General features: G+C 25.6%; 1 long non-coding RNA gene across 1 annotated transcript; it reads left to right on the top strand.

Moving 5' to 3' along the window:
• The first annotated feature begins 5,694 nt into the window (after positions 1–5,694).
• Positions 5,695–8,472, top strand: LOC145844555 (uncharacterized). Its single transcript, XR_014370289.1, has 3 exons — positions 5,695–5,811; positions 6,066–6,177; positions 8,006–8,472. It is a non-coding gene; the product is annotated as an uncharacterized LOC145844555 (long non-coding RNA).
• Positions 8,473–14,091: the final 5,619 nt, after the last annotated feature.

Genomic DNA, 14,091 nt, shown 5'->3' with positions numbered 1-14,091 from the left:
TCATCCTAAGTGCAAAAGAGTTAAACATTTTTAGAATATTGAGCATGTCTCAATTTAAGTTTTTTCAAGTTGTTGAAATTTCAACAAGTCGTTTTTGTAATTTTGGTCAAATGTACTATTTCAGATAGCTTTAAACTAAAACTTTTTATCCGGAATCAACAGACTTGTACTTCACAGAAGATGATTGATTAATAAAAAGTGTTATAGGTCGCAATTTAGCGCTGTTAATAGACTTTTGCGGAAATAAATTTCAACTATACTGTAGGAATTGATTAGAGTAAGAATTGTGCGGTTTGGAGTTGATTTGGGTGGTAGTTGTGCCTAAGTTGGAATTTAGCGCTTCGCACTTGATAGTTGCTAGAAATTAACGTAAGAAGAATATTTACTTGAAATGTAAACTATTGTAATTTTATAAAATTGAAAAGTCAAATGCAATTAAAACTTAGCAAGTATTAAACAAAAAGTATTTAAAATTTTTTAATAAATGTAAAGCTATTTTACTTTTTGTAATCTTTTACAATTGAAGTTTTATAAACAAACTAATTATATCGTTTTATATAAAACTATTTGCAGTTAAAGAAAATTTGTCACCAAAAAAAAAAGTACAGTAATTAAACATTAACTGGAATACTATCAAATAATTTAAGTATTATTTGATTTTAAGTTATTGAATATTGTGGTGATTAAAATAAAAATAAAGTGTCAAAATAGTAGATTACAAATGAGTATAGTAGATTAAAAAAAAGTAGGTTACAAATTATATAAATTAAATTCAATTTACGTTTGTGTTAAGATAAACGTTTAATTTTTTCAAATTATAAAAAAAAGTTCTTAGTTTTATTTATAAGTTTCTCGTTAAACAAATTTGTTGTATATCAAGTTTGTATTATTTTTATTTTTTAGGACTTAAACACTTTAAATCATGTTAAACTTTAGCTTTGTTTAAAGTTTTTAAAACAATCTGTTCATAGATGGTAAAAATTTTTGCATACTAAAAAATGAAAGTTTTTTAAAGTTAAAACTTTTTTTTGTAATGCTTTATTTTTATTAGAAACATAAACTTTACTAACAACTAATCAACGCATATTCATTTTTAAATATATATGTGAAAAACTATTAAGTGCAAGTTTTTGTTTTTATTTAGATTATAGAAGATTTTAATGCCTATTTTAAATAATCCTGTTCTAAATAGATTTTAGTTGGTTTGATTACAACTTAGTTATACCTATAAACATTTTCAAAAGCTAACAGTACTTTCTACTGTAGTAGACCTCTACCTAAAAGCATCAAACATAACATAAAAACTTAAAGTGGTATTTTCCAAAATTAAAATTCAGTATTTTAGGAGATATACAAATAGGCGAATATAGTGACAGCGAAAATGTTAATTTACACTAAAAAAATAATTTTTATATTCTTAAAAGTAAACACTGGTATTGATATAGAAACAAAGCTTGTGAGCAGTTATGATTCTAATTCAAAACTTAGATATTTTTTAATGAATAAAGGGCCTTTTACAGATTGAAGGCCAGTCTTTTTTAAACAGTTGCTCGTAGAACACCTTATATAAGACTATACAGAAAAATTTCCAGCGGACAGCATTGTTTAAAGTTCTAAAAGTAATTAATATAAAAATACTTATAAATCAAAATATTAAAAAGTATACAAAATTAAAGCTTAAATATAAAGAAATTATAAAATTAAAAGCTTAATTGTAAGTTCTTACCACTAAGTTTATTTATTATGTAAAATTGTTTTTTTTTCTGGCTGACAAGTACCTCATGGGCTTAAGTACATTAAAATAAAGTATTAAGTTCATTATTGGCCGCCAAGTTAATACAAAAAGTATTAGTCGATCAAAGTTATTGTTTAAAGGTATTTTTTAGACTACACAATTAAATGTAAATCACCAATTCATTTTTACAACTTAATTGTTTGTAAAACTGTTTGAATTTTTTTTGGTATATTTTAATCCGTATAATGCTGTTTGTACGTTTATTTTAAGCAAAGTTAATTTATGACCTAATGTTTGTTTGGGTTTTTTATAAATATTCTTTTATGTTCTGTAATAATCAAAATATGTTATTTCTTGGGATTCTAATAAGTTATATAACACGTATTTGTATAGAAATAAAACTGTATTATTTTTTTTGATTCTGTTGAGTTATATGATAAACACTTGTATAGAAATATTCTATGGTTATAAAAACATGTTTTTTACTTGAAAACTAGTTTTAATTTAATTTTTACTTGTAGAGTTATATAATGACAACATTTATCTAAAACTTGATTATTAAGTGAGTTCATAAATTCAGTTTCCTGAACTTTTAGCATACTTTATTGAATCTTTTATTTTAGAAAAAATAAGCATAATAAATATTTTAATTACTTATTTTCGTCACACAACTAAATTTTCAGTAAACTATACATGTTTCAAAAACAGTCAAATTGATTCTCTAAAAGTATATTATTTCATTATTAAGTAGAAAAAATTAACAAACTTCCTATTCATATTAAAGTTATCAGTTTTGTTTTGACTTTGTTCAATGGTGATACGGAAAACTTATTATCTATTTTAACAATTATTTCAATCATTTTATTATTTATTAGCTGTATTAACAAGTACCGCTAATATTTTATAGGTTTTACATTGACATTGTCAAATTTGCATGTATGCAAGGTATTGCTAATTTTACTGGATCTGTAACTTTGCACAGTATTTCTTGACAGAATATTCACAGGAACTTAAAGATAACGATAATTCTATATACTTTGTAGGAGATAAAAGCTTATGTTTAACTATTAGTGGTGTAACTAGAAGTAACGATTTTTGAACTAGGGTATTACTAAGGGTTGTGCGAAACAGTGGGTTTTTAAGCAGACATTTTTTTTTACTCAAACTAGTTAAAACAGGAAAAGCTAAAGAAAATTAAATAGTTTTGGATTTATTGTTATCAAAGCTTTTCAGTTTTTCTACTACAAGTATAATAGATTTTAAGTAAGTTGAAGTGTAGTAAATGTTTGCTTTTTTCAATTTAAAACTATCCACAAGTATTGGAGTTTGTTACCTTAAGATTAAGATCTAATTTAACTACAGCAGGGTTTCCCTTTTTTTTTTCAAACTGCCCTCTTTAAAGAGATTAAAAAAGCTATGGCCCCCTGTACTAAGATTACACAAACACTACCATAAAAATCATCTAAGACCTTTTTTTGCTCATCTTCAGCAACTCTAGAATATCTACTGTAATTTTTAGATTATGACCTCATGGCCCCTCTTTGGCCCCTTTGCTGCTCATGGCCCCAAGGGAGCCTTTTAGCCCACTTTGGGTAAACCTGAACTACACAAATATACTTTAAAAATCTACATAGATTTTTTTATACATTTTTCTTGAATGTAGTATAAAATTGTTAAAAAATAAGATAACTTATACAGAACTTTAAACTTTTGATACTTTATCTAAAAAATTAATGTAATTCAGTTTTTGTGAATAACCTAACCTTATATTTTTAGACTTTTTTTACTTTTTAAACTAACAAAAATTTTACAAAATAAGTTATTTTATAGACATATAATATTTTTAAGGTTTTAAAAGCGCTCTTTTGAGGCCTATTTATAAAGAATTTTAAATTGAAGTAATAATTTTTACTTACTGAAACTATTTAAAATTTTGGCTTTCAAAAAGTTTTACTTATTTTCTGATAAACACTGCATTTTTAAAGGATTAAAAATAAATGTTATTTATAAATAAGTGTTTCAGATATTTCATGTAGTATTTAAAAAAAAAAAAAAAATATTTCGAGTAATTTTTTAACAGAAAACTAGCAAAATTTAGTTAGATTTTTTATAAAATATTGTTAAATACTTGAGGCACAAAAATTGTTTTCAAAACAGATAATTCAGCTCTATCCAACCATGTACCTTGTACAACACTTTGTTTTATTTTAGTTATAAACAAGTTAATGTCTGCTAGACAGCCCCTTTTAGGCTTAACAGCCAAGCAACTCAATTTTTAGTGGCATAGTTGCTTTTCATTAAAAAAAACTAATAATATACTTGAAGGAAGTTACTTATACTGTCCTGGATAAGACGTTAAAAGGTATCCTAGTGGTATGCGACTCGATAACCGAAAGGATTTTTTGTGCACCAGGTCCTGGGACCAAATATTTTGAGCGCTTTTTTTTGTCGTTATACATAATTAAAAATTATGAATATATTTTAAGTTGATTGTTTGGAACAAATTTGACGTTATTTTACCACATTTGTTTTCAAAACAAATATTTCAACATTAAAAATTATAACTTTCCCGAACAAACTAAAAAGTTCTAAAAATAATTTGAAATTTCAACAAATTCTGTCTTTTAACTGTAGAAAACTCAACAGCAATTATTATCACTAACTCGTATTTGGCCTAGCATAAAGGTCATAACAATTTGTACCATAATCTTGTTAAAACTGAAACTTATTTTGTTTTTTTAGCTTTAGTTTGATAATTTTTGAGACTTTGTTGTATGGCCGCTTTGATTGTAAACTAGTTGGTTTAAGCATTTGTTACAGTGAAAACGTGCATTGTGTTTTGTATTCAAATGTTTAATTATATTTTAAAAAATCTACTATGCCAGTAAGGAGCTAAGTTACTAGAAAATATTCTGTATTTTTGTGTTTTGTTTTGATTATTTTTTAGAACGCAGATATTTTAATATTTACTCCTTGTTTTGTGAAACTTTTTTTCGTCTGTAAATTAAAAAAAAATATTTTGGATAGATTAGTGAGTTGTCCAATCTTCCTTGTTTATAAAATATAGAAGCAGGCGTAAAAGTATTGGCTTAGAAATGTATAAGAGCAGTATATATATATACCTATACATTAGTCTATTCAAATAAATATATATACTTTAAAATCGGTTTTTGTCTTTTAGAAACTTTTGTCATTGTTAATTTGTTAATGAGCTAAAATCAAGGAAAAATATATAAAATAAAAAAATTTCAACCTCCTGCCTAAACTTATAGACAGCATAAAAAAATAATAACTAAAGTCCAATTGTTATACTTTTCTGTTAGTACTAGCTGTATCCACTGTTTTACAAGATTAATAAAAATTAATGTAAAATTTTGTTTTAAGTATTGAAATGATCTTTTTTTAAAATATTTACAGTATTTTTTATCTAAATAAAGCTGTATTTAAAACTATATTTGTTGCCTACAATCATACTTTATACAAAGCTAACTTTGATGCGGTTTTAAAGTTAAAGACAAGAAGAAATATTGGAAATGAAAAGTGTTTATACATACTTTTTTGTAATATTTTGCTAAGACTTTTCTAAGACTAGCTAATACCAAACAGTTTTTTTTTTCATCTTTACTTTTTCCTAAAAAAATATTTTTTATAAAGTTTACCTTAGATATTCTAGAAAGACTTCTATTATATACTGATTATTTAATTGATTGATAAAAAACATAGACAAGTTTATTTTGACTCAAAATATTAGTTATTTTTTTAAATTTACTTAACAATGTTATCAACTTGTGATTTTTTATTATAACTGTACTTAAACATTATCAGAATACTTGTCTATCTTTATTTAAAAATTTGTTAACATAACATACTTAAAAAAAAAGAGTTAAATATCTCAAATTTTTTATCGCTAAATTAAACAGTTTTTCATTAAAAACTAACCAATCTAAAAAAAATTGCAGCTTTAAAAAGCATTTTTAAATAAAAGATGACCAGCTCTTATTAGACATATCCTCATCTTCGATGAAGTTTCTAAAATTAACTAACGTCCGAATGAATACAGACTTCATAGAGTTGTGGTAAGCTGAATTTTTTTATTTGATTTTTTGTTTTTTTGTACGATATTTGACCTAACTAAAAACAAAGTAAACAATTAATTGTACAATTTTTTACGAAAATTTAAATACTTTTATAAATTTGTTTTACTGAATACTTATCAAGTTATTGGTTTTATATAATTAAACATGAGCGCAACTAATCTTTTCGATAGTAGTTCTTTATATGTATATGCAAGATCTGCTAGACACTTAATTAATTTCAAACTTTTTTTAAGGATGACGACTCAAAAGCTGATGAACTTGTAGAACGACTTATAATTGCCTCTGATATAAATGAAGAAGTTTTTTGAAGAAAAAGAAGCCAGAATGCGCCAACAAAGCAGAACAGTAAATATTTTTTTTTATATGGTCTAGTGTTTTTATTGGCTGTTAAAATTCATAAATGAAATCGATAACTTTTTAAATAATCAATACTTTTGTAGTTGTTGGTTTATATAATCAGGGTTGCCACACACTCAGGGAATCTCAGGGAATTTTCAAACTGTAGAAAATCTCAGGGAAACTCAGGGAATTTTGGCATTTTTCTTTTAACTCAGGGAAGTTTTGATTTTTTCTCTAAATTTCAGGGAAGTTTTTGAAAATCTCAGGGAAATTTTTTTCTAGATCTAGAATGAGGTTTAGTTAATCCAGTTTCAACATTTTGTTCAAAAGTAGTAATTTTTATTATTTAAGTGGTTATTTAGAATTTTTTTAGCCTTGCGGCTAGTTCTTCAATATTCTTAGTATTAACATTGTAGTTTTTTTTAAATTTTAAATTTATATTTACTTAAGTAAAATCAAACAGTTTAAAGAAATCAAAGTTGTTGTTAACTATTCATTGAAAAGTTCTAATAAACTTTTTATTTTTAGTTACTTATGTAGTTTTAAAAACACTATGTTGTACTATTAGTTCTTATTTTTTAAATAATAAAGTTATTTGTTATTTGTTTACAACTACTTGTTTTCAGTAAAAAAATTAAAATGAATACAGATTAGTGTTGTATTACTTTTGTTAAAAAAATAGAGGTTAAATTTTTGTTTATAAATAGTAACAATTTCAAAAGTAGTAGCAGTAATGATAATTAATTTTTTAGTGTGAATGTTTAAATATACTTTACAACTTTTTTGCAGATTTAATTTAAAAGCTTTTTTAAGTATTATGAGTAAAGTACAGTTTAAAACCTTGTTTAAAAAAAGTTAGCTTAACCATGAAGACTTCAAAGATTGGTTACTTGAGGATGTAGACAAAGAGAAGTTTAAATGTAAGTGGTGTGGTGATGATACACCAATGGCCTTATCCAACATGGGTATAAGGGCATTGAAATCGCACAGTATGTCGAAAAAACATCTTAAATTGAAAGCCTCTAAGAGTAAAAATAATGCAATTACTTCTTATTTTGGTGGGGCTAATAGTTCAACTAGTATATCAGCTGCAACTTCTTCAACAGCTGCTGAAATTTATTGGGCTCTCAAGTGTACCAAAGAAAACTGGTCAGGAAACTCTTGCGATAATAATAACACTTTATTCACTACCATGTTTCCTGATAGTGAAATTGCAAAAAAGTTCTGCATGAATAGAACCAAATATTCATATATAACAAACTTTGGTATAGCCCCTTTTTTTAAAGATGTCTTAAAATAAAACAGTTTTAATTGGTTTAAACCTTTTAAGATTGAGTTTTTGAAAACAGTTTTTTTCATAAATTTAATGCAGAAGCATACACATACAACCTTCCTTTTATTGTTAAAGAAGAAAAATGAGAATGAGGTACTAATAATTTGTGTTAGAAGAGAAATTTTTTTTTTAAGATTTGAAAAATACTCAGGGAAACTTAAGGTTACTCAGGGAAATTTTTGGTCACTCATGGAAGATTTTTTGGCTCAAAGAGCGGCAACCCTGATATAAAAATAAAAAAAATACATTTTGCTTTAAATTACAACACTCTTAGCGAAATAAATTTATTCAAACATTATTTGTATCATGTATCTCCTTGCGTAAAATTCATAAATCTGAAGAAACACTTGCTTTTTCTTCAAATTAATGTTTTAATTCACAGACTTTTCAAACTTTGGCGCCTGTAATATATCAATGTGATTTTACTGTCTTCAGTTTATGTAAATAATTAAGATTACTTTTGTTTTATTTTTTTTTTTAATTCATAATATTTTATTTCAGTCTTTGGCGCAACCCAGCATCAATAAAACTTTCAAATTTGGTAATTCCCCAACATGGAAAGAAGCGCGTGCTTTCCCAGAAGGAGGTTTTGGAACTTGCTGAAGGTTGGGATTGGGACAATCTTTCGAAATTGTCTATTCGAAAATAGAGATTGTTTCTTCCAAAGAGGAAGAGATCGATCGCTAGTGTCGTTGATGGAGGTGTTTGATTTAAATCTGTTTTGGACCCGGAAAACCCTAAGTACATCGAAGTGATAAAAGCGAAGATCGTATAGATGTGGTTTTGGAGTGGCAGAAGTACAAATAGATTTTTTTATAAACAAAAATACTGCTTAATTAATATTGTGTTGAATTTTTTGCACTTTACTGTTGATTTATTTGTTAAAGTTGTATTATAAAATTGAGTTAACCTGTGTACTAATTTTAAATACCTGCTAGTTTTATATAAATTTGATTTTTAAAACGATAAGTGTTGCATATAAGTGTTTTTTTCTCACTTTGAGTTTTTATATGAAATCTTGGTTTAATCTTTTTATCTATAAGTTTTTTTTAAAGAAAATTTTCATATTAATGTTTTTATTCACATCAAATTTTAGATTAAATCTTTATACATATCAACTGTTTTTAAAAAAGCAATTTCAAAAGATTTTATATTCATATGTACACAAGTTTTCTTGAACTTAATAATAGAAAACTAAATTGAGCTGAAAAAACATATTTTTCAAGTTTTCATCACAAGTTATTGAATTTTTAAATAAGTTATTCAAATCTGTCTTGTTTTAGAACTAAAATATTGTCTTAGCAAAATATGTTCAGATTATGTAACACTATGCTTTTTCATTACAACTTATTGCAATGACTTCTTATGAGCTGTTGCTTATAAGCTTATAATTTGGACATTTTAAAAAGTTACTACAAACTGGATCCACTTTTTATGGAATCTTAAAACAAAAAATCAAGCACTTTGTTCATCTAGTTCAAATTTTTCTTATGTATTTGCAAAAGATCTTAAAAAAAAATCTCTCATAGCTTTAAGCTGTGTGAAATAATGTTTGGTACACGGTTGCCACTTACTCAGTATAACAGAGGAAAAGATATTCTTAGCTTTTGTTCAAAAAGCAAATTGTGAGCTGATTTTTAACAGTTGCTAACTAACTAGTTACCTTTTAAAAACTAGGTTTTATAAAAACTTTAATCCTACTAATATTTTTTTTTTTTTTGGATAAAATCTTTTCTATCTATCATATAGCAAAATATTATTACTTGTTTTCTTTTCAAGTTAAAGTTTGAATTTTTCTATGTATCAATTTAAAAAAAAGGCAATTACAATTATTTATTTTAATTTAAAGCCTGCCTGCACTTAATATTAGAAAATTGTTTTAAAAAAATATTTTCAGATGTTGCAATTGTACATCATAAGTTATTTCATTGAATTTTCTGTTTTTTAGCTGTTTATGCAGTTTTTAAAATTAAGACGTTTATTGTTGCAAAAATTTATCTTTTTTTAGAATACTTTTAGTTAAACCTTAAAAACTTTATCGTTTAATGAATTATTATTAATGTTGCTACAAACTAGATTAATTTTGTCTTAAATTTTTAAATCAATATTTTATTTTATGCTACAAAATTTAATAATGTTTTCGCAAAAATATCTTCAAAGTGTCTGTTTAAATGTTACCTTCTACATTTTAAATTGTACGAATGTAATAGTTGGTCATGCTAAATAAAAGTTTTATTTATTCAAAATTGTACATTTACTAAGGTTTAATTAGTAAACAACTTTTTGAAGGTTTTTTTAAATGTAATAATTTAAGTAACTAATTAAGATCTATGGCAGTTTAATAAAGTTAAAAACATTTAATATTATTTTTTACAATAGTTTTAAACATTTTTAGTCAAACAATGGTTAACTTTTTTTCTTGTTAAAATAAACTTTTCTACTCTATTTTGCGTTTTAATATTTCATTTCATTGCGCCTTAGAAATAGTAACTAAATTAGTTTATCTTACGCAAAGTTTGTGAAATAGCTAGTAGGTCTTTAAATTAAGTTAATAGTTTTTGCATGCATTGTTTCTTAAAAACTTCAACAAATAATTTTTTAAATTAATTCAGTTCTTTTTAAAAGTACAAAAATAATAGATATTCAGGTAACAGTTCAAAATCGTATTGAAAACTTTATTGAGACGTATTCTTTAATAAACTAAATTTGTTATTTTTTTATATAAAAGAGAGTTTTTTATAAGTTCGTAAAAATCTCATATATTTAATAATACAATGTTCATTTGAACCTCATAAATTTTGTTTAAATACAAATATGTTTTTCCATAATTACTTTGATTGAATTTTTGTTTAAACACCGAGTTTTAAACGCAAGATAGCACGCTTTTTAAACTGTTTACTCTATCGGCATTTAAGCAAAAAGTATAAGTGTTTTATTGCTTTCTTATTTTCTACTTTATAATATTTTCTTATGCCTTACGTGTAAGGAAACTGTAATTAACTTTAATATCAGATTTATTTTGCTGTAACTTTTTTTAATATCCCAGACAAGATATTAAACTGTATCCGCGGTGTAGGAACCGATAATCAAAAGTCTTTTTCGTGCACCAAGTCCTTAAACAAATTTTTTCAAGCAGTTTTTCTGCCGTTAAATAAATTGTAAATTAATAAAAGTTCAAAGTTCACAAGATACAAATCTAATTGTTTTGCAAATGTGTATCAAGTTCGTATTTTGTTTGCCCACAAAGTATTTAAACTAGTTAAGACGATATTATGTGTACTAAATACGAATATTTATTAATTTTGTTTTTCAGAAGAGACTCCGTTATCTGTTCTTAAACTTATTTGAGAGCAGTGAAACGCCGTTAGTCGGAAAAAGTTTTAATACAAAAACATCTGTGGTATGTATTCCGATAAGCTTATCTTATCAGAATCTCTAGGATTTAACGCCTTTTAGTGTTACATTTGAAATAAGTTTAATATAATTTTCATTAATGATACCTTCCATGTATTTGTTCGAAATCTTTTTTCAGAATTATTTTAACAAGTGCGATCTTATATAGTTTGGTACAAGAGTGAAACATTGTATTTGTTGAATCTTTGACAATAAATGGTTATCTAACTTCTTAAAGATACTTAAAATGAGAAATTTCTATAGTTGATTAAAGCAAATCACAATCTAAAAATAGTGCGAGAAACACAATTAATGAAATTTACAAAATAAACGTAAATAGTTTTATAACTGTTTTAAAAAGCTAAATCTCCATACTAAAAAAAGCTAAACTTCTATATAGACCAAAACGATGGTTTATACATACATTTGTGAACACAAATAAACTACTTTGTGTTATAATGTAGATAAACTGAAATGCAACGAATAAAAAGAATAGGGCTCCATTACAAGTTGACTGAACAAAGAATTCATTAAAACGAAAAATTTAAAATAAAGTGAACAGATACAACGTTCAAAACCAAAGCATCATTGCAGAAATGTCAGTTTCTAGCTCCAAACTCGAGAATGCCTGCAGTTAAAAGCAACAACAGTAAGGAAGTTTTGGTCATAAAAAAAAAGTAAAATTTAAAGTCCAAAAACTTTCTAAAAAAAAAACGAATTGCACACCCATTACAATTGTAAGTACACATAAATTTCTTTGTGTGATTATTCAACGAAGAAAAAAGAATAGGGATCCAATTGCAAGTGGACTGAACAAAAAAACCAGTAAAAACAAAAGATGAAGCTAAAAGATACGACGTTTAAAACCAAAGTATCATGGCGGAAATTTCAATTTCTAAACTCAAAACTAAATGCAGTTAAAAGCAACATGAATTAGGAAGTTTTGGGCGTAGAAAGAAAAGTTAAAGATGTCAATAATTTAGTAAAAACGATGACTATTGGAGTAGAAAAGCTCACCAATAAAAACAACTATCTTTTTACAAAGGTTGCAGAAGAAGATGTCCACAACAAAGAAGCAATTCCTTAAAAGGGAACACAAAGCTAAAACCAAATTTCTCCAAGAAAAAATAGAGAGCTTAAACTTTCATAATATTGTATTGACTAAAAGGTTTCAATAAGCACTTCCGATGCTTTAGCAAGCAAAAATCCTAAACGGCAGAGAAAAATGTCTTGAACCAGCCAAAGAAGGTACTAAAAACCTGAAGGAGGAAATAAATAACAGTTTAGAAGAAGTTAAGAACTCAAAGCAGTTATGGTGGAAAAAATTGTAAAACAAGATTTAGTCGAAGTGACAAAAGTAAAATTTAGCGGGTTTTCAAACTAAACAAAAAGAGCTAATAGATGAAAACAAAACCTGCCACAAAAAAACTCTAGTCTTAAAAATTCCAAAGAAAAAAATATTAAATCAGATAGAAAAGGTAATAAAAATCTCACTATCACTGGTTAAAACATTGATAGTTTATAAAAAATGTCTTACGTTATAGTTAAACTGTTAAGCTAAATTTTATTAGTAAAAGTTTTACATACACTTTTCATAAGCTATCTACAAAAAACTTTCTAATGAAGTTCATTTTTAGGTAGAAAAATACTTCACTAATAAAACGGTTTACTATTACTTAATTTAATAAACAGAGTATTCAACAAGTACAAAGAGAAAGGATCTTTGAAATAGAAGAGCTGAAAGGTCATTTAGGGTTCAGGTTGCTAAGAGTAAATAGAACAAGGTAGTTAAAATAGTAAACAACAATTTATATTTTAAATGTCTTAAATAAAACATAGCATTCAAATTAACTAAAACTTGCTTCAACCAGGTTGAAACGAGAGCTATGAGCTTTAGAAAATTTAGACCGTCCAGCATAAAGAAGGGACTGAAGTTCCCTTTTAGCAGCATCCATTACAGTTAGATAATTACAGAGAAGATGACATAGCAAAATTTTAAGAAATTAGAACTCTTTTGATGGCTGTTTAAACTTCACTGCAAGTACCTGGAGGATCTCTTTATGATGTTTATTGATACGAAAAGTAAAAGCAACATTCCAGAACCTATTTTAGCTTCTATCCTTTCCTTACAGTATTTATTTTTTACAGAGCTCCGTTGAAGTCTGTTAATCCGTTAACACACAGAAACATTTTTTAGTGTAATAAAAGAAGGATACTGTTCAATTTGTTATTATTCGATCTCCTATACCCCAATATATGAGTGAAACATTGTTTTGTTGATAATTAACTGTAAAAATAAATAACAGATAAAAATCTCCTTAAAGCTAATAAAGTCGAGAACTTTAAGCTGTTTGATTTAGAACAAATTACAATATTGTAGAGAAACGACGTAAGTTTTCAATAAATTGGAACTTTACAAAATGCTGGCGTTATATTTAAACAAACTTGTTTCGTTCGGATCTCTATCAGCAGACATTGAAAACAACTAACAGTTTCTAAATAGGAACATTTGACTACTTTTAAGTTATAAAGCTACAACAGTTGTTTAGTGAAATATGCTTTTAATAGTTACAGAATTCCATTATGATTTAGATACTTCAATTAAAAATTAGGTACTTATCTGACAACTAGATAATTCTTAGATTTCATTGATGAAAACACAATCTAGATGGCTTTTTGAATTTCTAAGAAAAAAAAAAAGATGGAAGTTTAAATACTTTGCATTTAACCATTTTACTTAAGAACTTCTAGAATTATAATTAGCTTGCAGTTGTCAAAAAATGACTTTTAACTTACAAGATCATTATCAAAGAGATTATTAGTTTTCTTTTACAGTCAACTATCTAAAGGTTACCATTAACTTTAAAAGTTTTTCTCTTTATAATTCTTTTTCTTTGCAAGTCTTAAAAGATTCAAGAAACAACTGCAGTGAAATATTTCAAATTAAACATCAGTAAAATTTTTTATGATATATTATTAAAAGCTGTTTTATTTTTTAGAAAAACCATTAGAGTGCTTTAAGAATGGTTTTTCTTTAAAAATCAGTTCGATTTTTTAACTACTTTCTTGAAGTGAAAAAAAGGAAAATAAATACAAAACAAAACAGAACATCTTAAATAAAGCTGTGTCTGTTAACTAGAATTTTTAGCAAAATGAATACTATCTTCGAAACTGAAATAACTTAAGGTATTTTA

Source organism: Thalia democratica, chromosome 9, assembly GCF_965202585.1.
Source record: "Thalia democratica chromosome 9, ktThaDemo2.hap1.1, whole genome shotgun sequence".
Taxonomy (NCBI): domain Eukaryota; kingdom Metazoa; phylum Chordata; class Thaliacea; order Salpida; family Salpidae; genus Thalia; species Thalia democratica.
The sequence above is the reverse complement of the archived record's forward strand: the minus strand, read 5'-3'. Positions and strand labels throughout refer to the sequence as shown.